The 25,630-nt window shown below is 46.7% G+C and overlaps 1 protein-coding gene and 1 pseudogene across 2 annotated transcripts in view; one reads left to right on the forward strand and one right to left on the reverse strand.

The window, feature by feature from the left end:
- Positions 1–25,424, reverse strand: LOC118588712 (annotated as a pseudogene).
- Lyrm9 (LYR motif containing 9) overlaps positions 15,850–25,630 on the forward strand; it is a 14,470-nt gene continuing 4,689 nt past the window's right edge. For both annotated transcript variants that reach the window (XM_036196543.1, XM_036196542.1), the window contains exon 1: positions 15,850–15,896. The gene's annotated coding sequence lies outside the window, so the exon portion shown is untranslated. The remainder of the gene's footprint in view (positions 15,897–25,630) is intronic.

Raw genomic sequence — 25,630 nt, forward strand, 5'->3', positions numbered from 1 at the left:
CTAACCCAATTTAGTGGCAAGTTTTTTGGCCTTTGCCTTTTCCGGCTTGGCAATCCGAGCCACAGATTTAGGACCCAGGACATGGCCGCCCCAGTGGCGGCGGATCTCATCATATCTGTCGTTGTAATTGACACCAGCTGAGCCAGAGCACCCTTGTCCTCCAAGTTAACCTGTGTGAAGGCAACAGTGGTGCATGTCTTCTTCCTGTGGACCAGGCACCCCAATCTGGCCGTTCCCTTGATGACGCGGTAAGGGACCCCCATCTTTCGACACAGTGCAGGCAGGAAGACCACCGGCTCAATGGGGGTCTACATCGTGGGCAATCGCCACCAGCTGAGCCTTCTTGTTCTCCACCAAGGTGGTGACGGTCTTGACCCCTGCTCGAAGGACAAGTGGTCTCTTAGTTGGGATGCCCTTTGCCAGCAGCTTTCTTCTCAGCACCGGCCAACAGCCTTTGCTTCTTTTCCTGCTTCGTCTCTGGCCTGTACTTGTGGGCAAGCCTGAGCAGCTGGGTAGCTGTTGGCCGGTCCAGGGACTGGGGGAACTGGTTAATGGCAGGAGGTACTTTGAGCCGCTTATAGAAGATGGCCCTTTGCTGCTGCAGCCTAATGTGGTGGGGCCATTTGATGAAGCGTGTGAGATCTCTTTTGGGCTGGATGTCCTGCCCAGTGCCGAAGTTCTTAGGTCCTTTCTCAAACAAAGGATTCACCACCTTTTTGGCCTCCTGTTTCTTCATGATGGCCGGGGCCGGGGCCACCTTCATCCCCTTGGACTTCTTTCCCTTGGGCGTCTTGCTCGGCTTGAGGAAAGAGAAAGAATAGGGAATTGTGGGTAATATGTAAGGGCCGCGGAGATCTAGACTAGTCTTTCTGTCAAGAGAAACACATTTTTGTCTCCAAGCCCTTGGTCAACCTCACTGGACATCATGGAAAAGGATCAGGGAGATAGCTTGATAGGCAAATTGCTCCCTGGAAAGCATGGGGTCCTGAGCTGGGCCCCCAGCATCCACATATAAAGCTGGGTGTGGTGTTGCACGCATATAATCTCAGTATGAGGAGACAAAAAAACGGGTGGATCTGGATCTTAGGGCTCACTGGCCAGCCAGTCTAGGCTAATTGTTGAGTTTGGGGCCAGTGAGTGACCCAGTCTCAAAAAACAAGGTGGAACCTGGTGATGGTGGTGGCACACACCTTTAATCCCAGCACTCCAGAGGCAGAGGCAGGCAGATCTCTGTGAGTTCAAGGCCAGTTGGTCTACAGAGTGAGTTCCAGGACAGCCAGGGCTGTAAAGAGAAATCCTGTCTCAAAAAAAACAAAACAAAACAAACAAACAAAAAAAAAATATATATATATATATATATATATATATATATACACACACGTATTGTGTGTGTGTGTGTGTGTGTGTGTGTGTGTGTGTGTGTCCATCTGCACACGCCCGCGCGTGCGCTGCCCCCATCACATCAATGGCAATCCATCGCTGAGCCCTAGGCATGTGGCCCCATAAGCTACAAGCAAAACTGGGGAAGGTGCTGTTTGTCTAGGCAACCATCCAAGGCTCAATTTTCTGTTACCAGAGAAAGACAGTGAAGAAAAAGGGGCATGGGGAGAGCAGAGACAGAAGTGGAGTGTCTGCCACACTTTCATATGTCATTTATTAGAGACACTTTGATCTCATCTTGCTCATTTATAAAAAAGAGGCATAATAATGTTCACTTTATGGGGTGGTTGTGAGTATTGACCAAGATAATGTCTGTACATCATGCCTGGCATTTGGAAAGACTGTTAATAAATGTTAGTGTCCTTTTGCTATACTGCCACAGGCAGGTGTCTAGACAGTTCCTCATGATACGCTTGACCTATTTTTTTCTTTCTGAGGTACATTTATTATTGAATTATAGTTGGTCCTCTCTATCTGCAGGCTTACATCCCGGGATCCAACCAACCGCAGATTGAAGGGCACATTTCTCTTGACACTATTGCCTAATAATAATAAGTATTTACATAGCATTTACATTGTATGGGGTATTACAAGTAATCTAGAGATGATTTAAGGCATTCTAGAGGATATGTGCGGGTTATATGGAAATGCCATGGCATTTTATATAAAGGATTGGAGCATCCACAGGTTTTTGGCATCTGTGATCACAAAGCTGTGTGTGAGATTAGAAAATCACACACATTCATTTTCTCTTTCCTCTGCTGCTATGAGTTCTTTTGTGGCAGAGGCTGTAACTCACACAACCTTGCTCTCCCGGCATGACCCTTATCTGGTATTCAACCTGCAGTTGCTGAGTGAACACATGGGTGAAGAGTTGAACCATTCTTGTTCATTATCCGCTGACCTTCTTTGTATAGGGTGGGCTGTATCAATGACCTTGAGGCAGATAAATCAATCTGCATTCTCGGGTTGAGGTCCCCAAAGATGGCACAGAGTAGGACATAGACATTCTCAACCCTGGGCTTTGCAGCCAGGAAAGAGTAGGACCTGAGGCCAGAGACTCTGCCCAGGACACATGTCACAATGTCAGATTCACCACCACTGTGATCCTCCACTCTTTCCCTGACTTTGCTTCAGTGAAGACCACTCCTCTGTGGACAGTTCTAGACAAAGCATAGTTTAAAGAGACTGACAGCAGGCAGAGGCAGAAGGAAGCAATCTCAAAGATCAACAGTTTTTGGATTCTGGATACTGTCCTCATGTACATTCTGGTCGTTTGGTTTGGATGTGGAGATGAAAATCCTGCATTCTGCTTTGTGAAACTGGGTTACATTTTGTTGGTGACAGGCCAGCTGGCCTGAGAGGTATGTTGCCATGGCAAACAGTAAGGTCACTTTGTGGTTGTTCGCTTGACCCAAGCTTGTTATGTCTAGACTTCCATGCTGGGGGAGGACCGCACCCTGGAAGAGATGCTCTGACTCCCCAGACTGCTGGTTTGTTCCGTTTTCTCCAGCATCCTGGACCTGGACAGGGTTTCCAACTCCTTTCATTTCCTATTCATGCCTGGCATTTCCTCCCTCTCCGTGCTCCTGGGGCTTCATGGCTCTCAACAGATGCTGTCCCCCTCCCCCACCCAAGAGGGGCCCTGGCCTCTGTGACAGTAAATCCATTGCACCACTTAGGTTTAATTAGAGCACAATGAAGGATGATTAGTTTACACATCAAAGCACTGAACCAGCCCAACAAATTGGCCCCATCCCAAAGTGGGGGGGAGGGGGCCCCCAGCCCCCTAGGAGCTGGCCTTGAACTCACAGACTCTGCCTGCTGGGGCTGGGCAGCCAGCACGGAAGGCACTCTGCCGCTCAGAAGTGGAGCCCAGCGGCTTTCAGCACTAACTGAGCCCCCATGCCCACTGTGGCTTTTCACTTCAAGCCTGCCCTGAGCCACAACCTTTGCCTGTAGTCAAACTCTCTGTTACTTGTAGACTTGATTCTACACTCTGCCCAACACCCAGCTCCTTTCTTTCCTTTTTGACAAACCCTGCTGCCTTCCAAGTGAGGGCTTTCCTGTTTCAGGACACCTACCAGGGAGTGAGAAAGGCAAATCACAGCAGTGGCAGCAGGTCACCTGGCCAGCAGCAGATGACTTCTTTGTTGTTTGATGAGGAAGAAGATGGGAATTATGGGTTGTGTCAGGTGTGGTGTTGTATTCTCCTTATCCTAGCACTTGGAAGGTGGAGGCAGGAGGGTTGTAAATTTGAGCCCAACCTGGGGCTACACATTGATATACTCTCAAACCAAAACCCAAACCAAAGAAAAACAAACCCCCTTCCCCTGCAAAAACAAAACAAAACAAAACAAAACAAACAAACAAACAAAAAACAAAAAACAAGAAAAAAACCCAACAAAACAAAACACCAAGAAAGAAATTACAGGATGCAGTGAGGTAGATGAACTACTGCTGGGTTTCCCTTATATGCTTCTTGGTCCTGTGACAGACCAGGAGGCAGCTGAACTCTCCACTAGACTGCCTTTATGATTTTTTACATCAAAGCCCTTATTGTTAGGATGCATGGGCATGTGTGTGCATGGGCATGTGCAAATGTGTGTGTAAGAGAGAGAATGTGTGTGCACATGTGCATGAGCGTGTATGTGCATAGAGGCCATTTGCATATCTTAGGTGTTGTTCTTCATAAACCATCATCTTGTGTTTTTGTTTGTTTGTTTGTTTATTTGTTTGTTTTTCTACTCTATAGACCAGGCTGGCCTTAAACTCACAGAGATCTGCCTGCCTCTGTGTGGTGGTATTGTGTTCCCCAAACTATTGTGCACCCTAATAAACTTATCTGGGGTCAGAGACAGAACAGCCACAATATTAAACATGAGGATAGGCAGTGGTAGCACACGCCTTTAATCCCAGCACTCTGGAGGCAGAGCCAGGCAGATCTCTGTGAGTTCAAGGCCACATTGGAAATAGCCAGGCACGGTGACTCACACCTTTAATCCCAGAAAGAGAGCCTTTAATCCCAGGGAGTGATGGCAGAAAACAGAAAGATATATAAGGCGTGAAAACCAGGTATCAGAGCTAGGTAAGCATTTAGCTGGTTAAGCATTCAGGCTTTGGAGCAGCAGTTTAGCTGAGATTCATTCTGGATGAGGACTCAGAAACTTCCAGCCTGAGGAAACAGGATCACCTGAGGAACTAACGAGGTGAGATAGCTGTGGCTTGTTCTGTCTCTCTGATCTCTAGCATTCACCTCAGTACCAGGGCCTGAGTTTGTTTTTATTAATAAGTACCTTTAAGATTCATGTGCTCTCAAGTGCTGGGATTAAAGATATGCACCACCACCATCACCAGGCTCCACCTTGTTTTTTTGAGACTGGGTCACTCACTGGCCCCAAACTCAATAATTAGCCTAGACTGGCAGGCCGGTGAGCCCCAAGATCCAAATTCACCCATTTTTGTCTCCCCATACTGAGATTATAAGCATGCAGCACCACACCCACATTTTTAGGTGGATGCTGGGAGCCCAGCTCAGGACCCCGTGCTTTCCAGGGAGCAATTTGCCTATCAAGCTATCTCCCTGATCCTTTTCCATGATGTCCAGCACTAGTGAGGTTGACCAATGATTTGGAGATAAAAATGTGTTTCTTTTGACAGAAAAGACTAGTCTAACTGATGATTAACTGAAAACCAATCCAAACGTTCATTCAATGAACCAAACTGATAGCCTGTCTTGATGGTGGCCTTTCTCCAAGTCAACCGCAGAGATGTAGCTCAGGTCTCCCTCATGATTCATGGCCCTCAGGAATTGGTGATCTTTTCTGTCAGAAGCAAGAGGACTTTGGCTGCAGTAGAATTTCATGCAACACAAAGGCTTGGGTCTCTTTCCTGAACGACTGACGGAGATGAATGAAGTACCTGGTGAAACCTTGTTCCGTGGCTGTGGGCCTTGAGGGTGGATGGGAGTGAGCTTTACCACTGGACAGATAAAGGACTGCTGCACAGGATGGTGGGTGGGGGGTTCCCTGGGCTCAGACTGTGGGCTGCAAGGAAACCCTTCCAGAGGAAGGTGACACCGCATTGTTAGCATAAAACCTGGAGCCTATTGATCTGGCTGATTAGAAAGCCTTCCAAGGCGCTGGGATAATTAGCACAATTTACAGAGTAGCAGTTATCAGCTTCATTGCCTAATTAACAATGTAAATATCTTTCTAAATGACATTTTATAATCACCATCAGACCCTCTAGCACTGGCCCTGCTCACTGCTGATTCTTTCCCAGATGTAGTTGGTTTTCTTCCCCTGCCTAACATGGCATTTCTGCATCACGTGTGATAAGGCGATTGGATACGCCCCACATCTCCTCATTTGTATCTTACTAGGGGTCTAGTCTGCCTTCATCTCTCCAGCCCCAAATATGCAGTCTGCCAATTGAATTGCCAATTAAAAGTACTTAATTAGACGTGAAAGGGGAGTTCTGTCGTGTTCTGGATTCTGAACTGTTTTTTATTTATGCGCTTAGCAGGATAAGTCATCTTAAATTAGCGTCACATTTTTCCCTCTGAAGAGCATGTGAGAAACGAGGCTATTAAGAGAAGGGGCTTAACACGATATTTGTGTGCACTAGTCATGGGTGCAAAGGCTCATCCCAAACGCGTATGTTGCTTTGGCAAGCCAGGTTCTTCTTTATATTTACTTTATTTCCTTATCATTTTTTATGGCATTAATGTTGGCTGTAGACTATAGGACCTGCCTAATGAAGCATATGTGCAGAGAACTGGGGGAAAATTACTTTAAATTCACTTGTTATTCAGACTATCAGGGACATATTAAAGATTTATTGTCTTCTGTCTAAGTTCCAGATGCATGGTGATAGAGGGCTGGCAGGCCTAAGGCTCTGGGTTCCAATCTCAGTATTGGGGAAAACAAACAAGCAAATAAAAAAAACCCAGATGGCATCTACACCAGTCTTTCTTGGGAATGGGGATTTTAGCTTCCTTGGGAAGAGTGTTCCAAAAGTTCCCTACCGTTCCACTGGTGATGGCTTCAGTTTTTGGATTATACTTTCTTGGTCTTTTTGTTCCGATGGAGTGCAGGATGATCATTGCAGTTGCACACCTACAAAGCAAGTATAAAAGGCGAATGGATTTCGTGTAAACCAGTTGTATTGTATTGGTGGAGACAGAAGGGGAGACAAAGATGAATTTTTGAAGAATTTGCTGTGGGTTTTAATTAGCCCTCCTGCCCCGGCTCCCCATTATCATTGATTTGTGTGATAAGTGACAATTATACGTGTCATAAGTATACTCCTTTTTGCTGAAGACAAGAGATCTTATGTGTGATGCAAATAAGGGTTCTCAGAATGCTAATTTTGTAATGAGCCAATGCATTTTTCAAGGAGTTTATAGTCTAGAGGGGGAATAAAACATGTGCATAAATAATTAGAATGCAAAGTAGGAAAATGGTGTGTCCTGAGACAGTACAGAAAGAATTTTAGCCAAAAAAAAAAAAAAAAAAAAAAAAAAGAGTGGGTAAATAAATTAACAGCTGAGAGATTCAGGGCAGCCTGCTTGAAGGTTGGGGGAAAATGTCGTAAAAGTGTACGGAGACCACTGGTGTGCTTTACAGATGAGAGGAACATGGGTAGTAGACACAGAGGTGGGACGGGAAGAAATTTCAGTTGGGGAACAAGATGTTTGCTGGGGTGTAGGCTGTGAGGGTGGGGCAGGCTCCATCTTGGTCTTTGCTGAGCCTCGATGGCGAGGCTAAAACATTGCAGCACTTTCTATAGATTAAGGAATGACGGCTTGATAGAAAGGGCCAGATCGTCCGCAAGCGGCTTTGCAGGCTGCAGCGTCACAAAGGCAGTTCTAGATCATATGGAAGTGAACGGGCGTGGCTGTGTCCCCATAAAACTTCCTGACCACTGAGATGGGAAATTCTCGTGATTTTCACACGTCACAAAGATCTCCTGATGTTTCTATCGTCTTTTGCTAGGGAAATAGGCAGTGGGTGCAGACTGCTAGGGGCTGCCTGGGAGTGAACCCAGTGGGCCAGAGAGCTTCATAGTCCATGCGTTAAGTGGTTAGGACGGTGTGTCTGGGTGCTGGTAGGCATGAGTCCACCACTGCTGTGTGCCTGGGATCAGGCTTCAGTGTGTACCCAGAAGGCATCCATGGGTGGATGGGGTACATGCTCTTGATGAACCCTAATAATATATTTAATAATGAAAAAGGAATACTCAGGTGAAGGGTTCTGACGCGGAAGGGGCGCACAGTCAGTTCTGCACTAAGGAGGGCAGGAAGCCCACACTGTGGTAGGACATATACAGTTATCTTGAAACCACCTTGGTCTGAATTGGGAATTTCTGAGCAGTAGCTGGCTAATAATAACCTCCATCCATCCTTCTCCCTGAGAAGGTTCTGCGGTTTCCAGCAAGTGTCATTTTGTTCTCCCCACACCCCACAGCCCTCCCTGCACAGCCTGCCCTTCAGGAAACGGGGAAGCGCTTGAGAGTGGGTTTAGACCACTGAGCTGTGGGAGGCCCGCTAGCCTCCTCAGGCTCTCCTTCCTGCTCAGCTACTCCGAGTTTCAGCTTGGGAAGCCTAGCTGAGCAGAGGTGAAAGGTGGGGGCCAGCTTTGCCCTTTGTGGCTGGGTCAGAGAACTCTCTCTCTCCCGCTTCCAGATATAACAGAGCCACAATACAGGGATTTTAAAAAACAGATAAAAGCCAGTCACGGTGACACATGCCTACTACCATCCCAGCACCAGGGAGGTAGAGGCAGGAGGATCAGGAGTGTACAGCGAGTTTAGGACCACCCTGGACTGTATGAGACCCTGTCTCAAAAAAACAAAACAAAACAAAACAAAACAAAACAAAACAAAACACAAAAAAAAAAAAAACCAAACTAACTCAAACTGAAACAGACAAAACCCTGAAAGACATAAAATAAAAGATATTTTTAAGAAAATGGAAAGGCCTTTTTATGCTTGAATAAACTCCCCACCCCCATCTTCTCTGCTTTCCCTCTTTTTTATCCACTAAAGTCTTCACATTTTATTTTAGTCAGAGAATTACAAGTTAAGAGTGACTTAGTTTCCAGTGTCTGTAGAAGGAAGGTCGGGTCAGGTGACTCAGGGGCTACTGAAAAGTCTAAGGGCAGAAAGGGGGCCTTGACCTACGAGGCACAGAAGCCACTGGAAGTCTTGGTCAGAGCAGAGAAGACTGAAGGGTAAGCCTGTGTGGACAGCTGTAACAGTGTATGTGTGCTTGTGAGTATGTGTGTGTGTGTGTGTGTGTGTGTGTGTGTGTACATACACATGTACGCATGTCAAAGCTAGAGGTTAGTGTTGGGTATCTTCTTCAATCCCTTTTCACCCTGCTTTTTGAATCAGGCTGTCATTGAACCTAGAGCTCACCAGTTTAACTAGACTGGTTAACCGGCAAGCCCCAGGAAACACCCTGTCTTTGCCTACTCGTGCTTGGGCTTGGGCTGCCTTTTCCAGGTTTAATGCGGGTGTTTGGAATTGAGCTCAGATCCTCGTGCTCTGTACCCCCTGAGCCAGCTCTTCATCCCTGGGTAGAGTGGCTCCTTATCATTTAGATCTCTGTCTAAATGTCATATACCCAGAGTGACACAGTAGCCACTGGGTGCTAACCACCTTTGCTAAAAACCGTCTGTGTGTGTGTGTGTGTGTGTGTGTGTGCAGGTTAGAAGACAGCTTGCAGCAGTTGGTTCTTCTGCACTCTGTGGGCCCAAGGGCTTGAACGCAGCTTGGTAACAGGTGTCTTTACCCTCAGAGCCATCTCTCTGATCCACACTGTCATCTTATATTTGACTGTAGGTCAGTTATCATTCATATTCATTCTTACTCCCATTTTCCCAGCCCCTGCAACACAACGTGCACAATGGTCATATGCTTTATTTATTAATTTTATTTTTTAATATTTACTTTATTATTTTATATTTGAGTGTTTGGCCTTCATGCACTTATTTGTACCATGTGCATGCCTGGTGCCTGTGGAGGTCAGAAGAGGATATCAGATCCCTGGGACCGGAGTTACAGATGGTGGTGAGCTGCCATGTGGGTGCTCAGAATAAAGCCCCGGCCCTTTGCAAGAGCAACAAGTGCTCTTAACTGCCAGGACAACTCGTTAGTCTCTATTTTTTCATTTTTTAAAGATTTTATTCTTATTTTTAGTTATGTGTATGTGTGTGTGTTTGTCTGTGTTGGTGTATGTGCTTGGTGGGTGCATTTGCTCTTGAAAGCCAGAAGAGGGGGTCAGGTCCCCTGAAGCAGGAGTCACAGGCAGTGGTAAGCTGCCCAAAGTGGGTTCTGGGTACTGAACTCTGGTCATTGGTAAGAACAGCACATGCTCTTAATCACAGCTCCCATGTATGCTTTATTTATTCTGTCTCCTCAGAACCTAGAAGATGGGTTGATATCTGCCAGGCCCTCTGTCTACAAGTGTTGGATAGCTCCAATAGAATGTAGAGAAAGGAATCCATATGACGGGGAACAGGGGACTCAGAAAGTTGTCTGACATTTGGTTCATTTGTTTATGAATGGGAACCCCTGGTTTAATGCTAATCAAACTTTCGCATGCCTGGCAACCATCTGAGGGGGCGGGGGTTCTTGTTAAAACATGGACTCTGATTCTGCTGTCTGGGTGGAGATTCTGCATTCCTAACAGGCTCCAAGGCGAGGCTCACCCCACCGGTCCACAAATCACTTTTTGAGAAATAAAGCTCTAGACCTCTTCAGTCTGTTGCTTAGAGTGAGCAAGTGGCGGTGTGGAGATTAATTAGGGATGAAGCAGAAGTAACTAGCGGCAGAGACTTTCACAACTCTCAAGGGAGAGAGCCAAGAGAACCACAGGGGGATGAGTTGTCAAAGGCACACAGCAATATGCCTCATCAGAACAGGAAAGGAGACAGGCTGAGAACTCTGAGGGATATTCTCATCTGGCGGTGTTGACCTTTCCCACGGGCAGTTAGCTGAGCGTGAGGGTGGAGGTGAAGTGTGAGAGCTCTGAAAAGCAGTCATTTTCTTCCCAGGAAGTATCTAGGATGCATTTAAAGTCAGACCCATCAGCTCTGTTGTGTAATTTTCTCAACATTAATCTGCTTGGGGGCAGATTGGAGGAGGACGATAGAGTCAATCAGAGTGGGGTAGAGAGCTGAGGATGTGGGGAGGGAGCTTTTAGTGTGGTACAACATGGGCTGGGACCCTGCTGCTCAGCTCTGTTTTCAGGGAGCTGCAGTTGGGAGGTGACTATGACTTGTGGCTATAATCACACAAACACACCTGTATACATATGCATGTACTAAATCTGTACATTTACATAAATGTACATGCATGACTATCATGATTAGCAGAATCACCAGTGACCTTGCCCCGTCCCCTGAGCCTTACTTACCTTCTACCATATTTGACTGATTTTCCACTGCCCCAAGCAACTATGAGTCTGCTTGAGAACATGGCAGGCTAGCCCTACCAGGGAGTCAGTAAGAGCATCATTCAACCAGTAACTAAAAGGAATGGCCGCATAAACACTCCAGGGCACTACCCACATTGGCTCCCAGAGGGAGGCAGGGAGTCTGACATGGTACTACCTTGCTTGGCAGGACTCTGTGTGGACTGTCTTTGCCTAGCCTCGTGTCTCCACTGCTTTACTAGGTGTTTTCTTTCTTTCTTTCTTTCTTTTTTAAAGATTTATTTAATTTATTATGTATACAGCATGTGTGACTGCAGGCTAGAAGAGGGCACCAAATCTCATTACAGATGGTTGTGAGCCACCATGTGGTTGCTGGGAATTGAACTCAGGACCTCTGAAAGAACAGTCAGTGCTCTTAACCTCTGAGCCATCTCTCCAGAACCTACTAGGTGTTTTCTAGATCCCTGTCCAGATAACTATGTGCTCTCAAATCCTTGCCGCAGTGTCTTCTGGGGGATTCCAAACTGACCTATGTATTGTCATGAACTCTGATGCCTGCCATGGAGGCAGGTACAGGCTACTTACTGTCTGGGAGTGGGTCTCTGCTCCAGTGTAGGAGTGTGGGTGTCAGGGAAGGGGAGGAGGATGCATTTGTGAGGTGGGATGTAAAGGAGAATGGCAGAAGAGACAGGGCACATTTGAAAGTCTGAAAAGTCACAGGGCTGTGGCAGACGATTAGAAAGAGGAAGTGAAACTTGAAGGTCCAAACCCTACAGGCCTTGTAGGGCATAGTCAGGAGTTTGACCTCTGTCTTCAGAGAACTCCAAGGAGCCAGTAAAGGGTCTATCATAACACAAAGACAAGATTTGACCTGCCTCAAACAAGATGGGGTGGAGGGGCAGGGAAGAGCGCCCAGATGAAAGGGCTGCAGTTGTAATGACTTGGGGAACTAATGATAGTTTGCTAAACTATATGTTTGCTAAAGTGGACAGTTAACTATTAACTACATCTTGATTGACCAGAACACCCTATTTGCTGGCTATACCAAAGGATGGTTTCCCCTCACTACTGCCCACTGTCTCTCTTTTCCCTTGGCAGCTTCACTTAACTTTACCAGCCCCTTTTCTTTGGGACAGTATCGACAAGGTTAACTCCTTTTTCCTTCCCCATCTTCTCTCTCTCCTTCCTGTCTCTTCTTCATTCCTTCCCCTTCCTGTCTTCCTCTTTCCTTTTTCCTCCAACTAATTCTATTTAATAATTATTTCCTCCATTGTGGTGAACTGTGGAGTTGAACTCTTTTTGTTTTTTTTAATGATTCATTTATTTTTTTTTTTTAATGTGCATTGGTGTTTTGCCTGCATGTGTGTCTATGTGAGGGTGCCAGATTCCCTGGAACTGGAGTTACAGACAGTTCTGAGCTGTGTCATGTGGGTGCTGGGAATTGAACTCTAGGTCCTTTGGAAGAGCAGTCAGTGCTCCTAAATGCTGAGCCATCTCTCCAGGCCCCTGGCATTGAATTCTTTTTGTTTATTTGTTTTGTTTTTTCGAAACAGTTTCTCTGTGTAGCTTTGGTGCCTGTCCTGAATCTCACTCTGTAGACTAGGCTGGCCTCGATCTCACAGAGATCCGCCTGCCTCTGCCTTCCGAGTGCTGGGATTAAAGGCATGTGCCACCGCTGCCTGACTCAGCATTGAATTTTTATTTGTTGTCATCTTAAGATTCTTCATGTCACTAGTAGAAATAGAGTTACATTTTGAAGCAGGTCATTTAAAAGTAGACCTTCTGAGCCTGGCGGTGTCTCAAACTCATGATTCTGTTTTAGTGCCCCCTAGTGTTGACATTACAGTCATGCATCACCATGCCTGGCTACACTTAATCTTTTTATGAAAAATTCCATTTCAAATGTAGTTTACACAAAAATTGTGGGCATGGGTGTATATGTTAATTTAGTCTTAAATCATGAGACACGTTTTCAACAGACAAAAAAATGGAGACTCAAATTCAGAGATGACATTTGCCCAATTTTCTATGTGGCTTCACATGCCGCTACCGTCAACAAATAACTACAGACCACACCAGAAGTGTAAAATGGTGTGTGCCAGCCATGCACGTTGCATTTATGGTGCTACCGAAAGTAACACCAGACTAAAGCCCTGAAAGACTAGACTCCAACCTGTAGAGTGTATGCTGTGAATAGTCATGGCTGCGCCTTTCCCCTCTTTTTCTCCTTTTTATAAAAATCTTGAATCTCTGATCATCCCCTTCTTCCACCCAGTAATTACAGAGGAAAAGACACTAGATGTCTTAGCTCTCACATAACCTTTTACACCTGATATTTTCATTGTCTTACTAACAAACCTATGTTTTGCAACACCCAGGGTGGCAAAGATCTGTATACTGGATTTTTCCATTTTTTTTGCCTTGGTAATCTCTTTTGGCACATTCACCTGTCACCCTGTGCCCCTCACCCTGTGTTCTTGCAGAATTTGAGTCATGCAAATTGCAAACTAGTAAATAGCAACTTTGCATATTTTGAATAGAAGAGAACACCAAGGTAGTGTTCATCCTGTGTGCTCAGAGAAATCTGAGCTGAGGGGGACTGAGTAAGGGCAGATCGAAGGTCCTAAGTATTTTTTTCAAGTCTTTATCATGCTTATTAAATCCATTGTATATTTATGAATTAATTTGAATTATTTACATGGCCAACCTTTGAGACAATAACCCGATTTAAACAAAGCGTGCAAATGTATCATTTCTTTTTGAAATCTGGAAATGGGGCTAGGGAGCTGGCTCAGTGGGTAAAGGCACTGCTGTCAAGGCTGATGACCTGAGTTTGATTTCCTGGACCCACATGGTGGAAGTGAACCAACTCCCTCAGGTTGTCCTCTGACCTCCACACATACCACTGAAGTACACACATAATAATAAGCAAATAAACGTAATTTCAAAAATCTGGAGATCAATTTAAACTGAAAGACTTCTTGCCTCCTTCTCTGCAGAGTGGCTACAAACTTGCCACTGTCAGGCTAAATGACATTTCAGAAAGCAAGAGAATGTGGCTGTGTACTTCTTAGAAGTTTGGTTTTGATAAATTGCCCGGTGAGAAGGAATCTCCTGCACAGCCAACCCTCGAGTGATAAATTTCTTAAGCAAAAGGTCTTTAAAGTTCTGTTTACCTTTAAATATCATGCAGCCTGACACGAGGGCGTCCAGCTTCTGAAATTTCAATGCAGAAGCAAATGACATGATAAGAATGGTTGGGTGTCCATTAGCTCATGGACCTGGTGTCACTTTTTAGTGACTGTTTGGACTGGTAAGAATTTTTTAGTTCTACTACTGAAATGAAAAGAAATCTAAAGTTCCTGTCAAGTTAAGAAGACTCACAAAGAAGTTCCCACTGTGACTTGGTAGCAGAAAGGCTGCCCACAGCTCTCCTTGTGGTAATTTTTTTCTTCTTCTCCTCCTCCTCCTTCTTGCTGCCTAGCTGTCCTCAAGGAATTTTTGAGAAAGATAAATATTGTATCTCTATAAAGACAGAAGTAACACAAGAGCCGTGAAGGTGGAGCTTTTGGAGGTAGAGCTAACAGCTTGCTCTTTAAATATTTTATGAGCTCTAGGTATTAGAACCAGCTTCTGAAGCAGGAACACGGAGATCTAGGAACAAAGGAGCAGGGATGAGAGAACAGACTGTGAAATTTCTTAAAAACAGGAAAGGGTCTTATTGTTGAACTCCAGAGTGGAATGGTGTCCAGAGTGTTCCTAGTCAGGACTCTAAAAGTATAACGATTTATTGATTGGATCTGCACTAATGATGTGCCCTGATTATGCATGGGTAAATAAGAGGGCTGATTTATGAGGGTGTGATTGGATTTTTCAGATATATTTGGTCTAAGTCTACATATTGAAAATAAATGAAGGTAATTAGCTGGGTATTCCAGGGAGGAATCTTCCCACACTGGTTTGAGACAGTGTGGTAGTTAGGTAAAGAGGAAGAAAAGGGGGATTCTAGAGAATTGAAGAAGAAACAGGGAAAAGAAAAAGTTCTGTAAAGAAATAGCCCCTGCTTCCTAAGAGGAAGAAAAATAATTTCTGGGTGTTGCTAGACAGCAGTGTTTTCTTTAAAAAAAAAATGAAGAAAAAAAGACATTATAAGAAATTGTCTTGGTAAAGCAGCTACACAAGGAGCGTGTGTAAGGAAATCAGGCTTTTCCTTGCAGACAGGTTTAAAAAGCCCCAGAGAAGAGAGACGCGGAGAGAAGCAACGTTATCCAATGGTCCCCTCACTGCCTTTCACACAGCAGCCCGGAGAAGCTTGCAGCTTCATTGAACAGGGCGTTTGTCTCCCGATAAAGACTCATCTTTATTTCTTTCAGGATATAAAACTTGTATTTAAATCAATTCAGAGAAGCATTCTGACTTTAAACATGCGCGAGTAGGGAGAACCCATTTAATGAAACAGCATTATTTCGTTTTCAAAGACTGATTCTGGCAGTAGCTGTGAGTTAAGATTCCGTATTCTTTCCCTCAATTATAATTATAGCTGAGTCTGAAAAGAAGCATGCCTATTACTGTCATATGTATTCTTCTGACAGGTGTTGTGGGACTGTAATTTGATGAAGCGACTCAAAATGCAGACTCCCTTCCAAACATAATTCCTGTCATCAACACGAGAGGTTTAGGACAAGTCCTCCAAGAAGCCTTTACAAAGATCTTGAGCACCCCTAATGTTCTAGCACAATCCATTCTTGGGACTATGAGGAAGAGCTTGCCTCCAGGGCTTGTCTCCAGGGTAGTAAGGAAAACAAGGGAAAGAAGGCTGTGGGTAAGGCCAACTGGGTGGGGTCGGATCAGGATGCCCGCACCCAGTAGGACCCCGAGTCCCGCCGGCGGCCGGCAGAGGGCGCTCGGGTACCGGGCGGGGGCGGGGGCGGGGGCGGGGGGCTGCGCTGGCTTCCGCTGCGCAGGCGCACTCGTCGCTCGCGGTGCCTCGAGTTGGCGTCCGCCCGGAAGGCGGGTGAGCCCTGCTGCGTGGGCCCAGGGCGGGGACTCGGGCGGCGGGGGCGGGCTGGGGATTACCGAGGCTGCCGGCAGGGCCGGGATCTGTGGAAGCCCTGGGGGCGATCTGTGGGTGCTCCGGGCTTCCCCCGAGAGCCGGCGGCACCTGTCGCAGGCTTAGTCCCGGCGCCGCGGAGGAGCGTGGGAGGCCGAGATGCAGGCTAGGAGGATGCAGGGAGCCGGGTCTCCGCCATGTGCTGCTGGCATCCGCACTCGGCCTTGGCAGCCTGGGTTCTGTGGTTTTCCAAGAGCAGACGTGTCCCTCTGCTCTCAGTCGGTCTATGAGAACACCCTGTTATCAGGAGTAACTGGGATCACTGGTTTCTGCACTATGTAACCCAGGCTGACCTTGAATTCCTGATCCTTCTGCCTCAGCCTCCCACGTGTACTGGGGTTACCGGCCAGTGCCCATTTAAAGTGCACACGTTTAATAACCTTTAGAATGTGCGCAGTTGTACATCTACCACCACTGTCTATTTTAGAATACCGTGCCTTAAAAAAAAAAAAAAAAAAAAAAATCTCCGTTAGCAGGCAACGCCCCTCCCCAGTCCATTCCCTTTTCCCTGCGCTATGCAACTAGTTCTCTGCTTTCGGTAGATTTGCCAATTCTGAACATTTCATAGAGACGGAATCAATCATACGTTATGTAGCTCTCTGTTGTTGGTTTCCTGCGTCCTGCACGCCTTGCTCAAGGTTCACACGTGGTAGCATAAGTCGGCACTTCGTTCTTTTTATTACAGAATGATTTTCCATGGTCTGCCTGGATCCGGTTTTATCTCTCCATTCTCCCTGTGATGGCACTTGGGACTCATTTGAAGTCCTTACTATCACATACCTGTCCTCTGGGTATAAGGTAGTGGGGGCCAAAGAAAGGGAAGGATAAAGTGTGAAATATCCTTGGGTGGCACATGGGAATTCCGAAAGAAAGAGACTGATTAGTTTACCTGCTAATCAGGAGCTAGGAACAGCTCAGTGGTAAAAGGTTGCCTGGCACGGTCAAACCCCAGGATTCATTTCCAGCATCACCACCTCCCACAGGGATGGGCACAGAGCTGGGACTGAAGATTGTGCCAGGGGGAATGGAGGGAGGCTGGGCTGACCTTCGTTCTGTGGGAGAGGGACTAGGGGAGGCGGCTTGCTGGGAGAACATAAATATGCCAGATGGAGCCCTGGGGTGGGCGGGGGCAGGGAGCACACCATTCCTGTTTTTTAACTTTTCTCCATCAAGAAGATTAATTGCATATTTTTAAAAAATGGCTGATGCAGGCTTAATTTAGCTTTTATCAGTGCTCAATCGGGCATAATTTTGGGTTATTTTTTCCCTGCCGTTCCATTATCTTTTTAAATGTATGACTTTTTCCAATTATTTTTAGGTGCCCTGTGAGAGGACACAGGTTAGGGAAAAGGGCAGTGAGCTTACATGGGCTGGGCCCCTTCTTCTTAGCACCTGTACCAGGAATAATATTTGGCAGCCAGGAGGTTCCCTTTGTGTCCCCCCTTCCTTTAATAGATCATATTCTCTTTTAAGTTTTGTAAGTTGGTTTTGTTCTGTTTTGAGACAGGATCTTGGATAATGTAGGCTTTGCTATGTGGCCTAGGCTGGACTTTGACCTTCTGAGTGCTGGATTACAGGGATATGCCACCAGATCCATTTTGTAAATTGTGTGTGGAGGTCAGAGGACTACCTTTGAGAACTGGTTCTCTCCTGCCACCTTGTGGGATCCAGGCTTTGAACTCAGGCTGTGAGGCCTGTGTCTAAGTCATCCTACCACTCAGTAAGATTTTTTTTCTGTGTGTAGCCCAGACTCTTCTGGAACTCTCTCTGTAGGCCAGGCTGGCCTTGTCTCTGCCTGTCTCTGCCTCCCAGGGCTGGGGCTAAAGGTGTGCACCACCACCACCTGACTTAAGATTTTTTTTTTAAAAAAGCACTTCTTTTTTTTTTTTTCCTCCTCTTGTGTAATTGACATTAGTCTGAATGTTTTTTTCCAGTTCTATGTGAGAGGGTGCTGTAATGCCCTTGTATTTCAGAAAGGCATGGAGAGCAAGGATTTCTGGCTAAGTTATGAATAACAATCCAGTGAAGTATGTGTATCAGTGACTGAGCCTGCTCTTCCATAAGCTCCAGGAGAGTTCTTTATGGATGGGGTCCTTAGTCATGATCTGGTCAGCAATTTGTTTTTGTTTTTGTTTTTGTTTTTTTGTTCTGGGGACTGAATTCAGGGCTTTGCACATGCTGGGCAGTCCTCTTAATGCTGGGTTACCCCCAGCCTTAGTCAGCGTTCTTAGGCATACACATTTAGCAGTCATCAAGGAGGCAAGTAAGATTGTGGCTTCAGAATCAAATAGACTTAGGGTTATTTCCCTTTCTGACTGTACACGGCTGTGTGGCCACTGACAAATCATAGTTTCTCCGAGCCTTGGCTTTCTTATCTATAAAGTGGGGCTAACAATACCTACCCTCTAACATTGTTGTGTTTAATGAGGTAATATGTGAAGAGCTGTCATAATTGTCTCTTTGTGAGAATGTGATCAAAGATGACATTAGCTTTTCAGAAGAATCTGGATGAGCTGGTATTGGTCTTTTCAGTGATTTCCCTGAGCCTGCAAACTCAGCTGCTCGGAGAGATGTTCCGTGGGTGAGCTATGCTAATGGCAGACCAGACTGCTTCTCTTTGTCCTGGTGTGTGATGGTTTCCATGCTTTTGTTGTATACGGATGACTTAAATAACAGTCAGGCCGACTGTGACTGTATTAGACAGTACAAGATGGGGAAACAGACTTACTTAATAGTTCGTGGAAAGAGGTACTTTGAAGTGGATGCCAGGGTCCTCAGGATCCCAGCAGAGAATGCAGTCTGGGCTGCATTCCTTGAATTCTCAGGTCGTAGGGAGTGGACAGGGTCATCGCTCAGGGACTGGTCAGGACACAATCAACCTGCTGTTTCTCACACTGGCAGTGTGCTAGGGAGTGGAGAGGTGAGAGAGGAGGATGGGGAATCATCAGAGGTACAGAGTGGGGCAGGGTGGCACGGGGAGGTGGTAATATCTTCCACCCCTGTGCTGGAAGAGGATGAGAGGAACCTTGAGAGTTGGCTGTGGGTGGTACATCAGGACAGAGCTCGGACCTGGAATAGAAACAGTCTTAACATTTGTGTTTCTTAGTCTGTCCCTTCTCTCTGTGGATTGGCTTTTGTTTGACTGTTTGGAAATAGTTGTAGAGCCTGTAACACACTACTACTACTACTACTACTACTTCTTCTTCTTCTTCTTCTTCTTCTTCTTCTTCTTCTTCTTCTTCTTCTTTTTTTCAAGATAGGGTTTCTCTGTGTAGCTTTGGAGGCTGTCCTAGAAACTCGCTCTGTAGATTAGGCTGGCCTTGAACTCACAGAGATCCGCCTGGCTCTGCCTCCCAAGTGCTGGGCTTAAAGGGGTGCACCAATGCTGCCTGGCTGTAACACACTTCTTAATGCTTGTACCTGCATCATCCGAGGATAAGAACAAACTGCATAACCACAATATCAGGCAATTCCTAATAACGTTGGAAGGGTCTTTACCAGCTCGACAGTGTCTGCTGGTGCCCAGCTGCAGAAGGTTTGGGTTGGGACGTTGATAAAACACTGTAACCACCCTTGGAGAATGGCTGGCAGGGATGCCCCTGCACACAGGTGGGTGCCTTCCCATAATTCAGGTGAGAGCTGAGCTGGAAGTCAGGGCTAGCGAGAAATGGGCCGATCAGGCTCTTTTGGGGTCACCCACCACAGGTTTCCTCTTGAGCATGGTGCATGGCAGCATGGGGTGTTGTGTTATTGAGGGTGTCCAGGAGGTGTCAGACCCAGCTCTGAGTGTGGAGGAGTGAGGCCAGCCGTCGGAAGCCGCAGGGGCATTAAAGGCAGGTGGGAGAGGATTGTCGGCAAGTAGCTGTGGACTTCTACTAGGGGAGTTGGCATTATGTGTCAGCTTGAATGGGATGCAAGTGCCATTCTGGGTGTCTCCATGAGAGTATTTTTAGATTTAAATTAGTAGACTGAGTCAAGCAAACTGTCTTCATTAATTTCAATCTTTTAAAAAACATATTTAGACTGGGCATGGTGGAGCACATCTTTTTTTGTTTTGTTTGTTTTTGTTTGTTTTGTTTTGTTTTTGTTTTTCTGAGACAGAGTTTCTCTGTGTAGCTTTGCCCCTTTCCTGGAACTCGCTTTGGAGACCAGGCTGGCCTCGAACTCACAGAGATCCGCCTGCCTCTGCCTCTGGAGTACTAGGATTAAAGGCGTGTGCCACCACTGCCTGGAAATGGATGTTGACAGTTGAACCCACTTTCTATCTGGTCTCTACCTGTGCCTCTGGCGATCTTATAGTTAGAGATATAAACCAGAAGATGTGGAGAGTTTCCTGACACACAGTTTAACAGACCTGGGGGATGGGCAGGGGCGGTACTTGGCCTCAGTTGCTGCTACAGTCTGTATAATCTGGATGGTGTTAGATGTTTACAAGTCACACTGTTATAGAATGAACACTCTGAGCCTTTCTGACATAAGAAAGAATTCTCTAGAAGCACTTTGAATTGGGACAGAGACTCTTCCTAGTTTCCTGGCAACTTTCCCTCATAGGGTTAGAGTCAGGGCATTAGCTTTGCAGATTTTGGACTTGCCAGCTCCCAGAATTACATGACACATTCCTTGTAAAACACACACATACTCACTCAGTGTGGCAGTTGGAATGTAATTGGCCCGCATAAGGTCATAGGGAGTGGCACTATTAGGAGGTGTGGCTTTGTTGGAGTAGGTGTGGCCTTGTTGGAGGAAGTATGGAGTGGGCTTTGAGGTCCTCTGTGCTCAAGCTACACCTAGTGAAAGTTCACTTTCTGTTGACTGTGGAATCAAGATGTAGCACTCTCAGCTCCTTCTCCAGCACCATATCTGCCTGCATGACACCGTGTCCAGCCATGATGATAATGGACTAAACCTCTGAAACTGTAAGCCATCCAAGTAAATGTTTTCCTTTATAAGAATTGGCATGGTCATGGTGTCTCTTCACAGCAATAGACACCCTCACTAAGACACCCCCCCCACATACTCACATACTCCTCCAACCACCACAGTCACAAATATTCTCAAACACACACACACACACACACACACACACACCTTTACCAGTTTTGCATCTTTGAGGACCCTGGTTAATACACCTGTTTTGTGTCAAGCCTTCTGTCACCTGTCACAGTGTGGAGACCATCCCCAGTCACATCTGCCACAGACTGCCCTGTCTAGGACTCAGTTTGCCTGGACTTGGCCTGAGGGGTGGGTGATGCCGACACAGGACTCACTGGGCCATAGAAAGGAACCTGGGGATGTTCTGTAGGCTGGCACCATCCCTGCTCAGTGTCACCATTTCCGCCTGCTCCTCGTTTTGACTGCGTCTCTGTTTGCTTGGTTTATTTCTGTGCCCATTCTTTAACAACAACAACAAAACCAAAACTGTTTTAAACATAATACCTATGAAATTGGGATTTTTTCTTACTTATGTAGGTAAATATTACATTATCGTGATGAAAAGATGTCCATTCATAGGCTGCTTAAAATAGACTCAAATAGCTATTCCAAAATTTGAGAAAAGTTGCCGGAGTGACAAGGTATGGAAATGAATGCTAGTGGGATTTGGAGGGGACTGGGTACCCTGACATTCATGTTTCAGGTTCAGTCAGGCTCTTGGGTGGAGATGGGTTGAAAGGCAAGGAGTCCAGCTCCACACTGTGGCAACTGAGACAGAAGGAATCTGGACGAGAAGGAGCCATAAATCTAAGTGGCACAGAGAGGTAGAATTTGATCAAAACCGGGGCTCAAGGATTGAAGGGGAAGGAGTAGTTGGCCTGCAGGTGGCCATCTTAGCCTGGTTGCCTGGGAGATGGAGCTATCCCAGAGGTCTGGGGCATGAGGCTTAGGTCAAGTGCAAAGGGCACAGTGAGAGAAGTGAGCATTCCCAGGGTCAGAGGTTGACTCTAGTTTTGGTGCTGGCACTGGGAGGTTCATGGCCCCCTTAATAATAGTAAACCCACACTTTAAATTAAATTAAAACATTTTTAGTTCAGCTCCTCTCAGTGGACCCACACATGCATTCTCTACTTGTTATTACTGAGAATGACTAAGTAATATAATTGAGCTGAAAATAATCTTCCGCCCATACTTGCTGGGTTGGTTACTAAGTATTGCTTGGGTTTTAAGGCAGCAAAGCAAAGTTGTGCTCTTTCCAAATGTTAAGTTTGAGGACTGCAGATGGCAACCATCTGTTCTGGACTAGCATTTTACAATATTTGATTAGCACTTTATATAGTCTGGGGAAGCCTGCCAGCGGAGCTGCCTGTCATGTTGGGACTGTAGTGTGTCCTCTGTGGTTGCCCTTCAGGGGCCTGCCCATGACAGGTTATGGGTCCCCTCTGTTGGCCAGACCAAAGCAGGCCTCATGGTGAGAGTGAGGACTTGAAGAACCCTGTCCTTCTTAGACTTCCTTACAGCTGGAACCATTGAAGTGGGTCATAGAAGTTTTGTGGGGGTTTTGTTGTTGCTGTTGGGGTTTGTTTGTTGGTTTGGTTTGGTTTTTTGAGACCTGTAGGCCAGGCTGTCCTTAAATCCACAAAGTGACCGAGGGTGATCTTGACTTTGTGATCTTGCGACCTCTGTCTCCCTAGTGCTGGGATTACAGGCCTGTACCGCTATGCCTTCTGTTTGCAGTGTTGGAGACTGAGCCCAGAACTTCCTGCATGCTAGGCAGGTGCTCTACCTACTGAGCCACACCGCCAGCCTCTGGAAGTAGAAGAGTGGATTCAAGATCTATCAGAATTCTTTGGGTTGAAGGTGACAGAACCATCTTTCCAGGCTGGTTTGGTAGTCGGAGTGAATGTCAGGCTATAGGTGAAGTGTTTGGGGGCTTAAAGGAGGTCTTTGGACTTGGTTCTGGCAAGTTCCAGCTCTGCTTTCTGCTTGGAGGCAAGAGGAGGCAAGATGGCATCCCTTGAAGACTTTCTGAGTCTAGTTGGGGAGGGAGTCTTTTCCAGCCCTAGCTGCTCATCTGTGAGCCAATCCCTGCACATGTATGAATCCTGGGCTCTGATTGGTCAGGGTGTGTGTGTGTGGGGGGGTTGTAAGGAGTGGGGGATGTAGGGGAGTGGGGGGGGGGGGGGGGGTGGAGGGGGGGGGAGTAGACAATTGCCGGTCAACCCTAGTGTCAGAACACGAGCCGGAAGAACCATGAGGAAATGGCTAATTTGCTCAGGAAGATGTGCTTGAACTAGGACGAATGCAGGCCTCCCCTGAACCCAGACTGTCACGGTTCCCTTTTAGTGCCGGGTGTCCCACAGAGCTAGTCTGGTTCTTTTTGGCCCTTCTCCCGTGCCTTGCTTCTTTAAAACAAACACCAGTCAATCAGTCTCTCCACCTTTGACTCTTCATCTGGCATACAGGGAGAGCCCCGACCGCCCCCCCCCCCCCCCCCCCCCCCCCGCCTGTACTGAGGAGATAATGGGTCGATTGGATCAGTTCATCCAGTGCAAAGCCTGCTGAAGGCCAGGCACAGTGCAGAGGCTTGGGCGCAGCTCAGCTGTGGGAGCCCCCTGCATGGGCTGTGGGAGCCCCCTGCACGGGCTGTGGGAGCCCCTTGCACGGGCTGTGGGAGCCCCCTGCACGGGCTGTGGGAGCCCCCTTGCACGGGCTGTGGGAGCCCCCTGCATGGCAGAGAGATTTTACTCCCACCCACCGGGGGAGGGACAGTCAGAAAGGGCTTCAGAGGGAAAGGGTTCCACTGAGGGTCTGGGAAGGGAGCCCTGCCATGCAGAGCTAGAGAGAGCTGATGTCCTTGATAGTTTGGAGATTCTAGGAAGAGCTCACTTGGTATCAAGTATGGAAGAGAATGGAGTGACAGTGGAGTGTCAGGTATCACACACACACACACACACACACACACACACACACACACACAAAGAAGTTCATATTGTGGGATCTTTGGGAAGAACACATACGATAGAGTGGTTTAGAGTCCATACTACTCTTCCAGAGGACGTGAGTTCAGTTTCCGGAATCTTCCTCAAGCAGCTCAAAATTGCCTGTAACTCCAGCTCCAAGAAATCTGATGCCTCTTGTCCTCTTTGGGCACCACACTCACGTGTGCATACCCTCCCACAGACACATTCATGTTTTAATTAAAAAATAATAAATCTTTAAAAAAACCAGGCAATATAATCGTCTTGAAATATCCTATAGTATGCCATGAATGTGCATAATTCTTAAGATTCATATAATAGCTGAAAAACAGATTCAAATTTTATTTTGAAAACATGGAGTCCATAGACAAAAGAAAGCATGGCAAACCGTTCTGCTTACACAAACCTTGGGAACATGTGAAGGATGAAATGGGGAAGCCGGTCAGCAGCTCCTGGAGCATGATGGGAGGTGTGGCGCTCAAGGCAGCGCCAAGAGGACATTTTGGGGTGGATATGTGTGCTCTTCATCATGGTGGTGGTTTCTGCAGGGGTGGACATATGAAAAGTCACCAAATGGCTCACTGTCAATACATGCACCAATTGTATGTTAATAGCACCTTTTCCCTAATATCTAAGTGATTTTAAATGATTTTTTATTTTATTTTATGGGCACATGCGTTTGCCTTCATGTATATATGTACCATGTACATATGTGCTCGGTGTCTCTGGAGGACAGAACAGGCATCGGACCCTGGATGTACTTGGAGTTACAGACAGTTGTGAGCCACATGGGGGTGCTGGGAATTGAACCCTGGTCCTCTGCAAGAGCAGCCAATGCTCTTAACTGCTGAACCATCTCTCCAGCCCCTAAAACACCAACACCAACACCAACATCAACATCAATACAGCCACCACCACCACCAATACCACCACCACCACCACCACCACCACCACCACCACCACCACCGTCTTTTGAGGCAGTGTCTCGCTATATAGCCTTTGCTGGCCTGGAATTAAAGGCTTGTGCCACCACACCCAGCCCTATTTTAAAAAATGAAAATGAAAATTACATCCATCTTGTGTGTGTACATGTGTGGACACGTGTGTGCTATGACACTTTTATGGAGGAAGGGACAGCCTGAGGGAGTCGGTTCACTCCTTCCAGCGTGTGGGTCGTGGGGACACAACTCAGGTCTTCAGTCTCAGTTACAAGCACCCTTATCTACTCAGTCATCTTCCAGGTCCCACACCCCCTTTTTTCTTTACCAGACTGCCAAGGTTCAAATCTCAGATCGACCTCTTATCAGCTGTGTGAGCTTGGGCACGTTACCTGACCCCTCTGTGCTTAGTTTTTCTTAAGCTTGCATCAGTTTATGTGTCAAATGTATGTTGTGCTCGTTGTTATTAATGTCTCAGTAAAATGAAGTCACGTACCTGGTTCTGGCTCCCCCTTGGTCACTCTGCATAGCTGCTTCTTCATGGAACCACTCTGTGCATTCCAATCTGCTGAGCGGCTCATTAACACGCACCAATCTTGCTGGGGACCAAGACTGCATGTCTGATGAACTCCTGGTCTTGCCGGTGCTCTGGCTTTGGGACAACACTTAGATTAGCGGCTTTGGAACTTTGGGCGCCCTGCCTTCCTGCCTGATGCCCCAACTAGGATGTATGTGGCCGTGGACAGCCTTGATGGCTCCCTGGGGTGTTCTGCTCATTACCTCCCTC

Source organism: Onychomys torridus, chromosome 8, assembly GCF_903995425.1.
Source record: "Onychomys torridus chromosome 8, mOncTor1.1, whole genome shotgun sequence".
NCBI lineage: Eukaryota > Metazoa > Chordata > Mammalia > Rodentia > Cricetidae > Onychomys > Onychomys torridus.